This window comes from Monopterus albus, unplaced genomic scaffold, assembly GCF_001952655.1.
Source record: "Monopterus albus unplaced genomic scaffold, M_albus_1.0 scaffold34.1, whole genome shotgun sequence".
Classification (NCBI taxonomy): domain Eukaryota; kingdom Metazoa; phylum Chordata; class Actinopteri; order Synbranchiformes; family Synbranchidae; genus Monopterus; species Monopterus albus.
In genome coordinates this window covers 1,270,971-1,286,537 of record NW_018127914.1, presented here as the reverse complement: position 1 = coordinate 1,286,537, position 15,567 = coordinate 1,270,971, and the positions used below count along the sequence as shown (strand labels likewise).

At 39.5% G+C, this 15,567-nt stretch overlaps 1 protein-coding gene across 4 annotated transcripts in view; it reads left to right on the top strand.

Moving 5' to 3' along the window:
• The first annotated feature begins 490 nt into the window (after positions 1-490).
• LOC109958715 (teashirt homolog 1-like) overlaps positions 491-15,567 on the top strand; it is a 153,705-nt gene continuing 138,628 nt past the window's right edge. For all 4 annotated transcript variants that reach the window (XM_020597586.1, XM_020597589.1, XM_020597585.1 and 1 more), the window contains exon 1: positions 491-1,040. The gene's annotated coding sequence lies outside the window, so the exon portion shown is untranslated. The remainder of the gene's footprint in view (positions 1,041-15,567) is intronic.

Sequence of the window (15,567 nt, the reverse complement as noted above, 5' to 3'; positions counted from 1 at the left end):
GAAGGACCCCTCTGTCAAGCTCCTAAAGTTTGCAGATGACACAACGGTCATTGGTCTCATCCGAGACAATGATGAGTCAGCCTACAGACGGGAGGTTGAGCAGCTGGTCCTGTGGTGTAGCCGCAACAACCTGGAGCTGAACGCGCTCAAAACAGTGGAGATGACAATGGACTTGAGGAAGAGCACTCCCACCTTACCCCCCACTCACCATACTTGGCAGCACTGTATCAGCAGTAAAGTCCTACAAGTTCCTGGGCTCCACTATCTCCCAGGACCTGAAGTGCACATCCAACATCAGGACCATCACCGAGAAGGCACAGCAGAGGATGTACTTCCTGCACCAGCTCAGGAAGTTCAACCTCTAGTTTTAAGTACTCTGTTTTTATCCCTATTTATCTCATTTCAATGAACATTCTTTTGTTGTCTGCATTGTTTACTGTCTGTTTATACTGCTTTTTCTGCATTGTTTGCACTGTTTGTTGATGTTATTGCTGCTATTTTTTTTATATTACACAGCCTTATGCTGGTTTACTGTTTTGCACATTGAGAGCCGGATCGCGCCAGATCACAACACGGAAAAAGGTATGACGAAGAAAGCGGTGAAAGTTAGTTTGGAGGTTAAAGTTCACTCAGGTTAAGCCCACCCATGCTTTTTACTCTATGTAACTTAAACGAGTAAAAAGCCAGCACCAGAGAGGTCGATAACATTGCTGGTGAATCCTCACGTGAGTTCGGCCGTCACCTCCAGCTTTAAGGCAAAACGCTGGAATCACCTGTGTGACCACTGAATTTTATAAGATATGGTTTCGTTTCACAAGTCGTCTTAATTGTGCATAGAAGAGATGTTTACGAACCCAGTGAAATGTAAATTGCTGACGGACGCAGCCTGGGTAGTTTCCCACGTCACACAGGTCACTCCAGCGTTTTGCCGTCAGACTGGAGGTGAAGGCCGCTGCCGAGCGCGAGTGAGGCTTCACCGGGAGCGTAAACCTCTCTGAGGAAGACGCTCCTCTTCGTCACGCAGTGTTGTCGTCAGCTGGGTGAGTCTTCTTTGGAGACTTTTTTTTTCCTGCTGTGGGTTAAAAATGTGGACATGCTTTGTGCTTAATTAATTGACTTTTGCCTTGTATGTGGCGCTGTTCCTGTTTCTGAACGTGTTCAGGTTCCGTGGTTTGCGAAGTATTGTCTTTGTGCTTCGTTTTTCATGGTGTTAACAGGCCTTTTTCATAGCAGTCATTTTGACATATGTCATAACATGAAACGCACAGGAGAAATTAACTTTAATGAGGACTGTTTTCCATTTAGTTGACCTAGTTGAAGGGCCCTGGTGCGCTGGCTTAGCCTGCTGGGACACTTAATTCAAGCAGAGCCATTGTTAATGGAATTGATGTCACGTGTGTTTTCCCTTCCCTGACAAGTCAAAAATGTTTGCTGTGAAATGGGTCTGTTATCTTTGAAATACTTATGTGACACAGTCCCAACAGAAACCTGAGGTGTACTGAACGCCTTAAGGCTGGTTGTTGACTATATCATGTCAAGCATGACCTTTAAATTTCTATTTAGCCTTAACACTGAAAGTAGGACATATGGACACATGTAGTAACGTGGTACAGTAACTAGTTGACCTGTGTAGATTGGTACTTTAAAGAGACCTTATTTACTGATATTTATTGTTTACATGTTTATCTTTTAGCATACTTTCTTCTGAAAAGATGTTGGGACAAGTATCATTAATGCAGTTTTCATTATACAGTAAATAGGACTAGGCTGATTATCTTGGCTGAGCTACTTCTGCGCTTGCCTTTCAAACAGAAAAGTGGAGCAAAGCTGACAGTGAAGTTCATGAAAATAGGTCTGAATGAAAGATGACTGCTCAGGTCTATCACTTGTACCCACACCAGCATGCACAGTTGTCAAGCGTCCTGTGCTGTGACTGGTATGGTGAATTAGTTCATTTAAGAAATGCATATATATTTGTTGCTTTACTCAACATCAGTCCAAAAGCGCCTGATAATGTGGTTAACTCAGATTAGCATGGTGATCACGGAAGCGTCATGTTGTCTTGCAATTGACTGTGACGTCAGGGTCAGCGAGTTGGGCTCTGCTAGTGTTTGAAGAATAATGTTTAGACTTGTAGAGTGAAACTGCACAAGGTGTGTTACTGTATGTCTCGCTGTTGTTGCATTTGTTCTATCAGTGCAGTAGCTAAGTAGAGCATTTCTTTTCATTGCTTCTTTCTTTCTAGCCTTCAGGGATTAACATGACAGAGACAGACACGTCACAATGTTACATTTTGGGTGCTGATTTTTCTTGTTGGACAAACGTGCAGCTAGGTGGAACATAAATACTGAGTGTTTTGAGTATTGGTAATGATATTTTGTACTGTCAGCTACTTGGATTAGACAGTTTAACAGTGAGGTGTACTGTGGCATTTGTTTTTAACTCATATGTTTACATTGTGTGGCCACTAGATGGCACCATCTTGCCTTTGCAACTTCTGGTTCAGCCATTCAGTCTGCCTGTTGTCAGCATTACATTTTATGGATTTTAGATAATGATGGAAAATAAAGTTGTTTTGCAACATACCACTTTTCACTCAAGACCTGATTCAGTTTTTAGAAAATATGACCTGGACTTTGACGATATTACAATGTTGCTTTTGTTTAGATGAATCACTTTGCAGAAACTAATTGGTATACTTGTGCCAGATTCCGGATGAAGATCAACTCTTTTCATCTTTCTGTCCAGCTGGGGCAGTCTGGCACATTTTCTGCTTTCTGTGCTCCAAATATGGGCACATAAATCAAAATGATAAACTTCTTTTATAAAACTAAAGTGGAAAAAAATTACATTGACAACAACAAGAATCTTATCATTTTTGCAGTTTTTGATTTGTCTAATTGTCTTAATTTTTCGTATATGTTATGGAGCCAGCTGACCTGTGAGACTGTCTTTGAGCTTTGGGTTCAACATTCAACTGCCAGTACTAGCATCCTGAACAGCATGCTGCTAATGCATGGTGGTTATAGAGTAGTGTGCGTGTGTACAGTATATATACTACTGTACACGAGACCATTGCTAGAATAGCCAGGAATATATCAATGTATTCTTCAGGACTACATGCAGCAGATTGAAGTATCATTTGTGTGTATTTAACACTATTTCAACTGACATTGAGTAAGATATTTATATCACTTCCTATTGTGCTGAATATGTTTAGTGCCCATGTTCCCAGTTTGTGCTACAAATTTTACTTAAACTGCCTGTATTTGTATTGACCTTAGGAGACCAGTAGATGGCGCCAGCAGACCTCTGCTTTTACCATGCAGCTACACAGACTGTTGATCCATAACCAGAGGTTAATCCTTGTTTTAGATGTAGGATTAGTACACAAGTATTCTTGATTCAGTTTTATTATTTATTGTTTTTACACTTAATTTCTTAAGGAAATATGAATAACTGAAATATAAATATTGAAGAAACATAATTGTCATCTTATACATTTTATGAATTAGTTCTGGTAAACCAAAGGATAGGTGCACAGTGTAGACGCATTCATTCCTGCATTAGTAAATTATGTGGCTGTTTTCTCCTTTAAATAGAAAGTCTTTCACCAGTATAGTAAAAAGTCAAACTGATACTCCAGCATACCATGCTGTGGTGTAACGTTTGCATTTGCACTGGATTTTTATTGTCCATATGTTGTCAGTAGGTGGAGCCTGATGACTTTTGATACTTGAGTTTCAGATTCTCATACCAGAGTGGAAAGCACAGGTCGTGTTGTGAATTTCAGTACGCGTTTCACATGTAAAAGCTTATTTAAAGCCTCATTTATTTCTTACTCTGCGCTAATTATGGGAGTTGAGAGTACAGCAATGTGGAAAATGCATCAACAAACCCAAATTACGAGTTAATAAATGTCTGGTCTGGGGAGCATTTTGCAGATGTGAGTGGTTCTAATAGGAACAGACACCAAGAAGGTAATACAACTGAGTTTATTTTTGTCTGAGTTCTGTATCACCTTGCTTCGGTCCCTCTTGCTTCTGCCCTCTGCCTCTGTGACACAGAGGGGACAAAGGAGAACATTCAGCCCGCTGTGTGTTAGTCAAACTGGGACAAGCTGAGGCTGCAGGGTCCACGGGAAAGGATAATTATGCAGCGACGCTCCTCAAGAAGTCCTTTCGTGTATAAAGCCCTCGTGTAACCAACCATGTGAGCGTAGAAGGGAGCGTGTCGAGAGGGTAATTGCAACAAAGACAGAAACCATAATTTCTCCCCACTGCTACACTAATAGAGCGAGAAGGTGGTTTGGGATCAGGTTGACATTGCAGATTTACATCAGGTTGATGATTTCCAGTTTAGGATATTGTTTGTTTTGTGTGTGTGTGTGTGTGTGTGTGTGTGTGTGTGTGTGTGTGTGTGTGTGTGTTTTAGTAAAAGAAACTTTACCCAAAATATTGTAACCCGAGTGCAGTACTCAACAAGAAAAGTAAAATTTTGAATGAATATTCCAACATGCATCACTTGAGCATCTGCACCTTCAAAACCATTTCTTGCAGTTAATCTTGGTGGCTCTGAAATGCAGGGTGTACTGTATATCTATTATATAAAACAGGCAAATATTTTAAAAAATGACCCCAAAACATGTTAATGTTCTCTCACTGCTTGCTGTCTGTCATCTCTCTTCTGTAAAAACTGAAAGGCTACTGTTCTTGTATTTTCTCTCGCAGTATGCAGGAATCTCAGCTTTCCTCTTTGTGCTTTCTATCACCCAGAGACAGTGCACCGCTTCAGTCGTACCAGAATAAATAAATACATACATGGCGACACACACCCCTGTGAAATCAGTGTGAGTTTCTGACATGAATAGTTTAACACAAGCAGAAAATGTCCTAGCAGTCTTCAGGTATTACCTATTTCAATGTTTTTAAAAAAAGGAGAAACTGAGCAATATTTGAGACTAAATGACGTTTAAGTATTCAAACTCAACATTTCATGGCAGTGTGGTTTAAACAATCTTTTCCTCCTTTTTTTTTCTTTTGTAAACCGTCAATTTCTTTCCAGAGCTACTTTATCCTCTCATTTGAAACCGGAGCTTCTAAACTGTTTCTAGCGATCCCCCAGCTTCCCGCAGTCTTCCTCCTGTGACAGAGAGCTTTCCCAGATTTCTCCAGCTTTCTGTCTTTGACTGCTCTCAAATCAATCTGGGATTAGGCTTGATTACATGGATACCCCTTTGGGACACTTTATTTCAATGAATTAGTCGAGTGAATGAACAGAACTGCAACAGAACGGTATTTTGTACCAGCCACATAAATTATGCATAGTCTGTGGATGTCAACCAGCCTTGATCATCTTTCTGATGGTTTGAATTCAGAGTGAGAGAAATGGTTAATTGTCAGCCTTGTCACATATAATCTTGGCTATGTTTGATGTACAATAGAGATGCAGTCTATATGTTGGTTATTTATTTATGGAGGTGTGTGTGATGAAATGGACACTCGGATAAAATGTTTGTATAATATGGCCTCTGCTAGAATCATTGTGGGCAAATGAGAAAATCCATGAATTGCACAGAAACTAGGGACTTTGTGTTTCACGTGTGTGTAGCATAGATACATATTTATATACTTTTGTTTGTTTCATTTTCTCTCTGTGCCATATCATGTTCCCAGCTCGGGTGAGGTTGCAGTGGTGGAGGAGTAAGAAAGTGGTGTAGAAAAACTGCACCTTTTAAATATAATCAAATTGTGGACACCTTCGGGTGAACTTCAGGGGCGTCATAATGAGCAGTAAGCAGTGTTGATGTGTTCTAATTGCAGCTGACCGTACAGATAGGGTTCACCACAATGACAAAGGTGAAGCTGTAGCTCCAAAGCTAAGGACAGCACAGAAGCAGTTATATAAACACATATTTTCCTCAGATTGAAATGATTTCACTCAGGGCATTATTAAATTTATATGCATTCCGGAGTTATTGTTGAAAGCAAATGAATGTTGAAGCATGATTGGCAGAGGTTCATGAATCTGTGATCAGTGTGCCCTTAGAATCCAGTGAAGTCGAGGCCGTGAAATATTTTAGAATGTAAATTGCATGCAACTATTTGCATATGGCAGTATTTAAAAACCAGCGTCCTTGCCTAAAGAGTGGTTCACAGTAGTCGAAGAAAGGGATTATGGGTAGACACCCACCCATGTTTTGATCGCAGCATCACTGGTAAAGTCAGATTTCTGTAAACAATCGTGGCTTGATGGTGTATTTAGTGAAACACTTACAGTGAAGTGCTGTGAATTATGTCAATTATCATCCGGCTTAGAGGCTTTTTCAATCATATAATCCTGATCTCTGCCTTTGAGATGAAGCAAATCCAGGATATGAGAAATTTGCATTGTGTTCTAATGTTTTACCAAATAGTCTTTTTTATATGTTCAGTTTTTTTTTCTATCATGGATGAGTAGATTTTAAACTTATCCTTGGTCAGTGCGACCACTCATCCAAAGAGGTAAAGTTAAGTTCTCAACCTACACTGGTTGCTGTGAGTGATCGATTAGCATGACATGCTCAGCCATGTCCTACAGCGAGGGGTTACAATGTTAGATTAAATGCCGACTAGATCCTCATCAGGAAAAAAAAAAAAAAATCAATGGTTGTTGTTAAGGGCGAATAGTGTCCGAGGGAGGCGGGGGATGGAGGACTGTAGAGTCACTTTACATGGTGTGTCCTGGACTGTTTGCACTGTGGCGCCTGCTTGTATTGACCTGGATAGGAAACCTCGGTTAGGAGGAGTGAGAGAGAGGGAGAGAGAGGATTTGTCACCATAGATCTTCACTCCCAAGTCCCCTTTTGCTTACGCTGACTTTTGCTTTTCTAATAAAAATGATCACATCTCTTAAATGAGTAAAGACATCATGGAGAAGGTAGTGGAATGTGTTTGCAAATTTCCACATTTGTCATCTCAAGCTGTAATTTCAAATTTAAGTGTGTGAATACAGAAATCGTATAGGTTGATTTACCAATATACAGAACCTGAATGTTTAAAAACTGTAGAAACAAATACTATCAAATAAGTAAATACTACTGTGATGATGTGAAAATATTTGACCGACATTTTGGGCAGTTTTTCTGCATCATGCACTCTGTCTGCAATTTGTTTCCATTTGTTAAATTTCATGAGGCAGGAAATAAAAGTCTTGTCACACATTAAAAGCGACAAGTGCATAACTTTAATTTAGCTTGAGTCAAAGGTGTTGGTTCAAGGGTTTAATAAAACTTTGTTTTAATGAGGGCAAATTTTCATTTCACACCTAGCAGACTGTTGTATTGTAAGCGACTTTTACGTGAGTTGTTTTTTTTTTTTTTACACATTTAGACTATACTGGTGTATAGCTGGACGTAATACACATTAAGAGCTGAACGAATGCATTGGTCTGTTTTAGAGCTGTGCACTGTAACACTTTTAGTATAATTGAAAAAGAAATTGGCAGGACCCATATCAATTAAAGCTTTAACTTCAGTTGAGGAAGCATAACTATGATTTCAGTTCACTTTGTGCCAGAAGACCAGGTTGTGAGACAATTACTCCTGTGTCTGCAGTTTGTTTCCATTTGTTTTATTTCATGAGGCAGGAAATAAAGTCTCTTCAAGGATAATGGTCTACTTGATGCCTGTTGCGGAAATCAGCTCCACTGTTTTAGTGATATTCAATTGCAAAAAATTACAAGAGATTCAACTTGGATGAATGGTTGCTCTGTTTTGTTTGATTGAGGGAGGTGCAGGAGGCTTTTCATTGGTTCTGTAGTGATCACCTGCTGCAAACCTCACATAGCTAAATTTTACTAGTGCAGTTTATATTAGTTTAGGGTGATACCATGTTCTATATTTTAAGTTATTCTCAGTGATGACTCTCTGCTCCCAAATCCTATGAACAACTACTTAAACAGCATTGTTCAACGCAAATAATCCATCATCTGGTGACTGCATTTTAATTTATTTATTTATTTTAAACAAATTTTTACTAGTTAGTGGGTTTTGTACTCCAGTAAAGCTGCCATGATTTTTCTACAGGTTTTCAAACTTGTAGTAAGGTTCAAGGACAGCCCAGTGAGTTGTGTACTGCATCCAGCTAGGTGCAGACAAGGGTAACGTTGATGTCTCACTGAAGAAGACTGTGTTGGTTAAAGGCTGAGCTAATCATCTGCAAATTTCTTTTGGTTTACCACTACTAACACCTCTAATGCAAGTGAGTGTCTGAGTCTCACCAGACCACAGTCAGAAGAGTGACATTTATGCTGTGTGAGGCTGGTCTCCCGCAGCTCCAGTGTTTTGAATACATAAGTCACAGTAGTAGCTGCTCAGCACTGCCTGTCATAATGTTGTGTCATGTCAGCTAGCTGGGACGCCACTAATTACGTAGCCCTAATAAAATAAAAATGAAAAAATCAATATTACTCTGTAGCTTTATAGCATAACTGTGAACAAAGCCATCCTTTCGTCATCACTTCCAACACTTTATTCCTGTAGTCTTAAAAAGAAACATTGTAGAGGAATTTGGAAGAAAAGTGGCTGTTTTAACAGGTTGATTTACTTCTTTGCACTCGCCAGGTAGAAGTGCTGTGAAGAACAATCAGCAAAACATGAGTAGAAAGAGAACAAAGTCAACAAATCAGAATGCTTGACTGTAGATGCTATCAAAGTTCAGCACTGGCAGTTTTTCGTACTTTTGCTCTACAGCAATGACATGGGCTTCTGGTGATGCACTGATTGTGTTGCCTCCCTCAGTGCACACTTCACTTAATATATGAAAACAAGTTTTTAAAAAGGTTATCGAGGTGGCAGGATCTGAACAGTGGTGTAAAAGTCAGCAAGAAGGAGACAGAATTTCCTCAGGTGTACAAAAGCTACTCTGTAGCATAGATGACACATTTTAAAGCTTTATTTCCAGGAAAGTAGCAACTGCCTGAAAAGAAATTTGTCTCTCAGTAGTGTTTAGTTTTACACACATACTCGTATATAAATATTTAAAAAGATGTCTATTATATATATTTTTTGACTTTTTATCTGTTTCAGATACTGACACATAACAGCAGCAAACTACCAAAGGCATTCAGTCCCTCTTTTAATGAAGCATGTTGTTCTATAAATAATTTGATTGCTTATGTCTTAGACCCTCTAATATACAGTATGTGTATGTTAAGGCAGTGACACATTTGACTATGTATCGGCACCTAATACCAAAATAGGCTCTCAGTGTATTTTCTTTTACCCTGCTCCACACACCTCAACCCGCTCGACTGCACCACTCTACGACTCAAGGACAAAGAGGGAGTGACTTCACTGTTTTGCAGATGTGTCTTGTGTTTCTTGGGCAACAGGGAAGATTATTACTGCAGCAAGAGCCCTAGGTGCTGCCGGATAATTATGACTAAATAAACTAGCCTCCATAAAAGGTGCGCTGGAAAGGCTCTCAGGCAATATCAAATAGCAGAAAAGTGAACCAGTGAGAATACAAAATATGCATAGACATTTGGATTAGTGGTCAAAAATGTACAACCAAAGTATTCTACAGTCTTGGCATGTTTTTTTTTTTTTTTTTTTTTAAATTAAGTGATTTGATTGAAGGTTGTTGATTCAGTGGTAGGCACCATTCTGCTTTTACTACAGTCACCCTCATTATGGATCAGTCTACCTGTAGTATGTTGAAACCTTGCTAGTTAAGCCATATTTTTTCAGTAAAAGATAGAAATTAATATCTGAAGTTCACGTGCAGGTATGATTATTTTTAGTGCAGTCAGTCGATTTAAAATATTTAATTGCATGCTTGTACATAATTCAGTAAGAAGGCGGCTGTGGTTTAGGAGGTAAAGCAATTGTCCCCTATCTGGAATGGTGGTGGTTCAATTCCCACTCTCCCCAGTTTCTCTGGGTGGCTGGAGGGCACCGCCATCGGTTTGCGTGTGTGTGTGTGTGTGTGTAACATAAGTAAAAAGTAATACTGATTATTAATTATAATATGATTTACAGTAAAGCAAAATGTGTCATTCTCCATAATTAGTACTTTACTATGTTTTGTTGCTAATACTGTTGTACTTTTACTTAAGTAACATTTTGAATGTAGGATTTGTAACAGTATTTTTACACTGTTGTGCTGCTACCTTTACTTAAGGAAGGGATCTGAGAACTTCTTCCGTTGCTGCTTCTGAATGTACCTTTAAAGGGATCCCAGGCTAACTGTGATTATTGAGAGAAGTCTAGTAGTCTCCAGTGAGCGCAGCAGTGTTTGTCAGTCTTAACGCCTCCTCCACTGTAGCTTTCTCATCTTCATACAAGCTGTGTATCTTGGTTAAAGTGGTGGCTCTCGAAGACAATTCATATTCGCTGTCGTTGGATGCCATGGGGAATTATTTCAAGCAGACCCTCATCATCCACAGTGTTGATCAACTTGCAAGCTGTAGCACCCTCGTCCTCCACAGTGTTGATCAGCTTGCAAGCTGTAGATGCCCATTTAGCTGTCGAAGGTTTACCTGTAGAGTTGTCCAGGTGTCTCCATTGCAAACTACCCAGCGTGGTCTGCCTTTGGCGAGGGAGATGATGCTCTCTGCATCAGCTGTGTTCTTGGCCAGCAAGTGGTATTTGAGATTCGAGGTACTCGGACGGGAACAATTCACATCAACAGTAAATGCAATTAACTTTGGTCTTGTTGAGAGAGCCATCTGGCAGGGCTTTGAGGCTAAACTTACCATTCAAAAGACCCTTTTCTTTATCAAATTCCACTGTTACATCGCTTCCTGATTTCCCAAACTATGGGGTGGTCCGACTGTCATAAGGGTCACAGAATGTGCGTGCATTAACTGTGCATTCAAAAAGATTGTTGCGACATTAAAAGGAATTTGAGTTAATGCATCATTATAGCTATCTCATAAGTGCTTAGGCAGTTATACAGCAGGGCAGACTCACAACTCAAGACAGAAATAATGCTGTATAGTCATCCAGTGACAAAAGTATCTAGGATGATCAGTGTTCAAGCAATTAACCCCAGTTTTTAATGAGACTATTACATTTTTGAAAAGCTTAATTTCTGGCTAATTTTATGTAGTGTTATGCAAAAAAATAAATTTAAAAATCTCTTTGCCTTTTTCATGTTTTTTTACTGCAATTAAGGTCTCGCAGTATGCAACCTGCGAGTCGACTGATGAATCTGCTGTGAAGTGCTTGTTAACAAGTGATTTATGAGTCAGGCGTATTACTGTGAGATTCTATTGATTTGTGGAAATTGCCCACCCCTGGTTATTGTGTGCTTTGTTGGGAGGTTGGTCAAAACTGATTTACTTAATTTTTAATGAGTTTGGTTATAAATCTTGCAGTCACAAACTCTGAGGTAATATAGCCACACAGAGAGACAGTGTCGAGTTTTAAAAATGCCATGAAACCCTTAAAACCATCTCCCTGTTCTCAGTACCCTGCAGTTTGTACCATCCAATTTCCCTTGCCAACTTCATGCTTTCTTTGTCCAAAAAAACCTCTTCCCCTTCATCATAGTGTGGAGGTCTCCAGATAAACCAAAGGCTAGGCAGGGAAGGACCCACTGGGGTGTGGGATTGCTTGTAGAGAGGTACCTGAGCGCTCGTCTGCGGATTTGTTTGACTCGGGTAATTGAAAGTGTTTTAAACTATTATAGCAACTGTGGGGCTTGTTTAACTGTCGAGCTGCCATTCAGGCGGGTGGGCCAAAAGCCTGAGCCCGTCAAGGCCTGTCAGTCACTGGAAACGAGAAGTGTCGGCTTAATGGATTTTTCCGCACCGCTCCGTCTATGCACCCAGCAGAGAGGGGGAGGGAGAAAAAAAAATCAATGCATTGTCGTGTGAGTGTGTGAGCCATGAAACGACTTGGAACTGTATTTGACTTGTGTTGATGTTGAGATGCAATACTGGGAGTGAACAGGAGGTGTTGGCGTATTTTGTGTGTATCTCTTAGACCAGCCTGCTTGTGTGTTTTGCCGTTGCCTAAGAGGAGCCGGCTTTCTGAGATAGACAGACGTTCTCTGCTTGTCTCCACGGGCTTTTGTTGTGATTTGAGGTGTAAGAGGGGTCACGTCACCCTCAAAACAAGTTTGCTTTTCATCCCTTAGTTTCTCCACAGGTGCAATGCTGTCTTTTGTCTCCATGTTTGCTCTATGCTTTTCCCAGTACACAGCACCCTGAGCAGCACAGACAAGACGCTGCTTAGGATTTCTTGCCTATAGTGAAGCAGTTTTTTTTAACTAAATATATTTTATATTTATTGTTTCTGTTAGAGCTGAAACAATTCATGGATTAGTTGATCAGTGTTAATAGTTTAAAATAATTTTAATAATAAGTTTTAATAATAAATAATTCATTAATATTTCTGGCAGCGCTATAGATACTGATTCTTTAAATTTCACTGAGTCATTTTTTGATAAACTCTTAATTCTGTTAACTATCTTGACACGTTTTCCAGAGCCTAAAGTGCCATCTTATCTGATCAGCACTCCAAAACCCAAAGATATTTGAAGGAATGGAAATCAAAAGGCAGCAAACTCTCATAAAAAATAAATAAATAAATACACACAACTTGAATTAGCAGCAGTATTGTGGCATTTCTGCTTGATAAAGAACTGTCTATTTAAAAAAAAAATGTAATTAGTCTCCTGGCAATCAACCAATAGCTTCACCACTGTTTAGCAAAGTTCATATGTGAAAGGTTTCCTTTTCTTCCAGTCATAAAAGACAGCTTTTCACTCGCATGTCATTTTCATTCTTTTTATTATGGTATTATTGGAAAGAGCAGTTGTGTTTGTCAGAATGTCACAAAATTCAGTTTGAGAGGCCATTTCTGCCATCCACAGCACTGAATGACTGCATTCATCAGCAGCAGTGGCATGTCTTATTAACCACAGGAATGTGAAATGAAAGACAAAGACACAAAAAGATTCCACATTTATCTATTTGGATTTCATCTTCTGTGTAGTTTCTCAAACTTGCAGTCTCTCTCAACAGTTGTTTGAATGGAAAGTTTGTGGGTGATGGATGTCTTTTCAGTATTGCAAAGCCTGTGCTACAAGGCACAGATGCAACAAAACTAAAACATTCACACACAGAAACCTTGCACACAACACCCCACCTCATGAACACCTCAGAGATATATTTATTTTATCATTTCTAGTCTTGGTTGCAGCAAAAGGCTGTCATGGCACGTACCTTCGCTTCATCTCAGTACCACCTTGTGTGATTTATAGCCAGCAGATCTGGCTCCTGCACCATCATTTTTAACCGCCCCATCTTTTATCTCCACCAAATGATTGTATTAACACCGCCAAAGACTAACATAAGGCAGAAGGAGATGTCTGTTTGAGCTAAACCAGACTACACTCTGAAAGGCATCAAATCATTTCACCATGTTGAGAATGAAAAGTAGTAATTATTTGTAATTGGGGCTTCAGTGAGTTCCTTTTTTTTCTTCTTCTGGAGAAATGATAGATACCGTAGCACCTTTTTTTGGGGGGGGGTTGACTAGAATTAGATTACAACCTTCTTTCCCTTCTCTAACATTTGATCAGCTCACCGCAAGTGTAATAAAAAGCAAAATTGAAAACAGTTTTTGTTCCATTTGAATTGTGTTATTGTTTGTGTTCCTTCTCTTGTGCTTCCTCTGTTTCTTTGTGTTTTTCCCTGCTAAAATGGACATGGGTCTCTGCTGTTTGTTTATATCCATTGTGACAAAGAACACTGCATAGTCAGTTTTTCCACTAGCATCTCTGTCAGGATGCTTCTGAGCAATAATTTATATTGTACAAAATGGTGCTCTCAGTGTGAAGGATTTTAGTGTTACCTCTGATCACTTGGCAAAAACCGTCTCAGGTTTTGAGTCAGTCATTATTTTGGCTGATCTTCTGAGTTATTTAGCACTTTCAGTATCCATTTTGTTATCTTTATAAAACTTTTGCAATTAATAATGTAGCCATGTTGAGTGTACAATTGTGAAAAAGTGAGGTGTTCACATTGCTTGTTTGGTCCAATCGGTACTCTCAGATCCAAAGATACTCACATTTGAGAAGTCTGATCAAGCCGTTGCAGAGCTTTTTATGCCTGATCAATGACTTAAACAACCTAATGCATTATCAGCATCGCCCTGTAGGTTGACTAGAATTAGATTACACCCTTCTTTCCCTTCTCTAACATTTGATCAGCTCACCACAGTGTAATAAATTCAGAGAACTCCACTTACTAAGCGAGTCCCTACAACTTGATGAAACAGGACTAAACAAACATGTTGTATCGGTGGTAACATCTTGTACCAATAATTCCACTTCTGTCTGAGCAATGCAGAAGATGATCAACAGAAAATTTTAATTATAGTAAGTCAAACCACCTATTATAACATAAACAGATGGTTTGGAATTTGCAATGCATGAAATGTACATAAACATTTGTAATTACTGTGAATGCATCTGTGTTTTAATGCATGCATAAGAAATCAAATCATTATACAGGATTTTGAGTGGGAACTTGCTCTTTTCCCAAAGACTAGGACACAAGTAATTGGTGCATTACTCGTCATGTGTAAAAAGAAAGACAAGAACATGAGTAAAAGGGTTGTGTGGTAAATTAAAGCAAGGAAGGAAGAGAGCAAAAGATCTGACGTAGTGCTGGAAGAGTATCTCCTTCTTGTCTGATTGAATCAAGTACTGGTGTCTCAGCAATATTATAATTGTGCCACAGTGTTACTGCTGTAACAACATGTGTGGTCCTGTGTTTCTCTCTCTCACACACACACACACACACACACACACACACACACACACACACAAACTGGCACACATATGCATATTACCCCACAAAGAGGTGGTGCATCTGAACAACTGACCTTGTGTAATGCTGAACAGAGGCAGACGGTGTTCTGTGCTGGTGTGAAACTAATATTAAAGAACAGAGGGGTTCTGAGTAATCCAATTTGACCTCGTCTGTGGAATAAAGGTCCACTGAATAACATTCTTCTATGTACAGCTCTGGCAGAACATCTCATGACCCACTTTTAGTGTCTCAGCTTACCATCTGAAAAACACAGCTCGGTGACATTCAAATTGGCTGTGGGGAAAAAAAGCTCAAGATGACAGAGATTCAACTTTGTGAAATCTTTGTGAATGTAATGCTAAAGCAGCTTGCTTTTATCTCATCTAATATCCCCTTTGGATGCTGTGATGACAAAAGGTTAAAAGAATGGAAAAGTGAGAACCTCCTTCAGAGAAAATGGGAACAGCTCTGTGTATTTGATACACAGTATGGCTGTGTGCACATCATCATCTCTCACTCTCCATATGCTCAGTCTCACTTTTGCCTTGCACTGTAGGAATGTTTGAACCTGACGCTAAAGAGTGCACTGTCTGCTGCCAGCAGTGGAGACATCAAAAAGGGCTATTTGGCAGAAGAAGGGGGGGGGAGCTCAGTGCACAGGATTGTAACAGGAATAACACAGGATGAGATGATGTTATTACAAGGCTGATTTAAGACTATTATGGAGAAATTCTGTGGGGGGTTCAGTGTTATCTACCA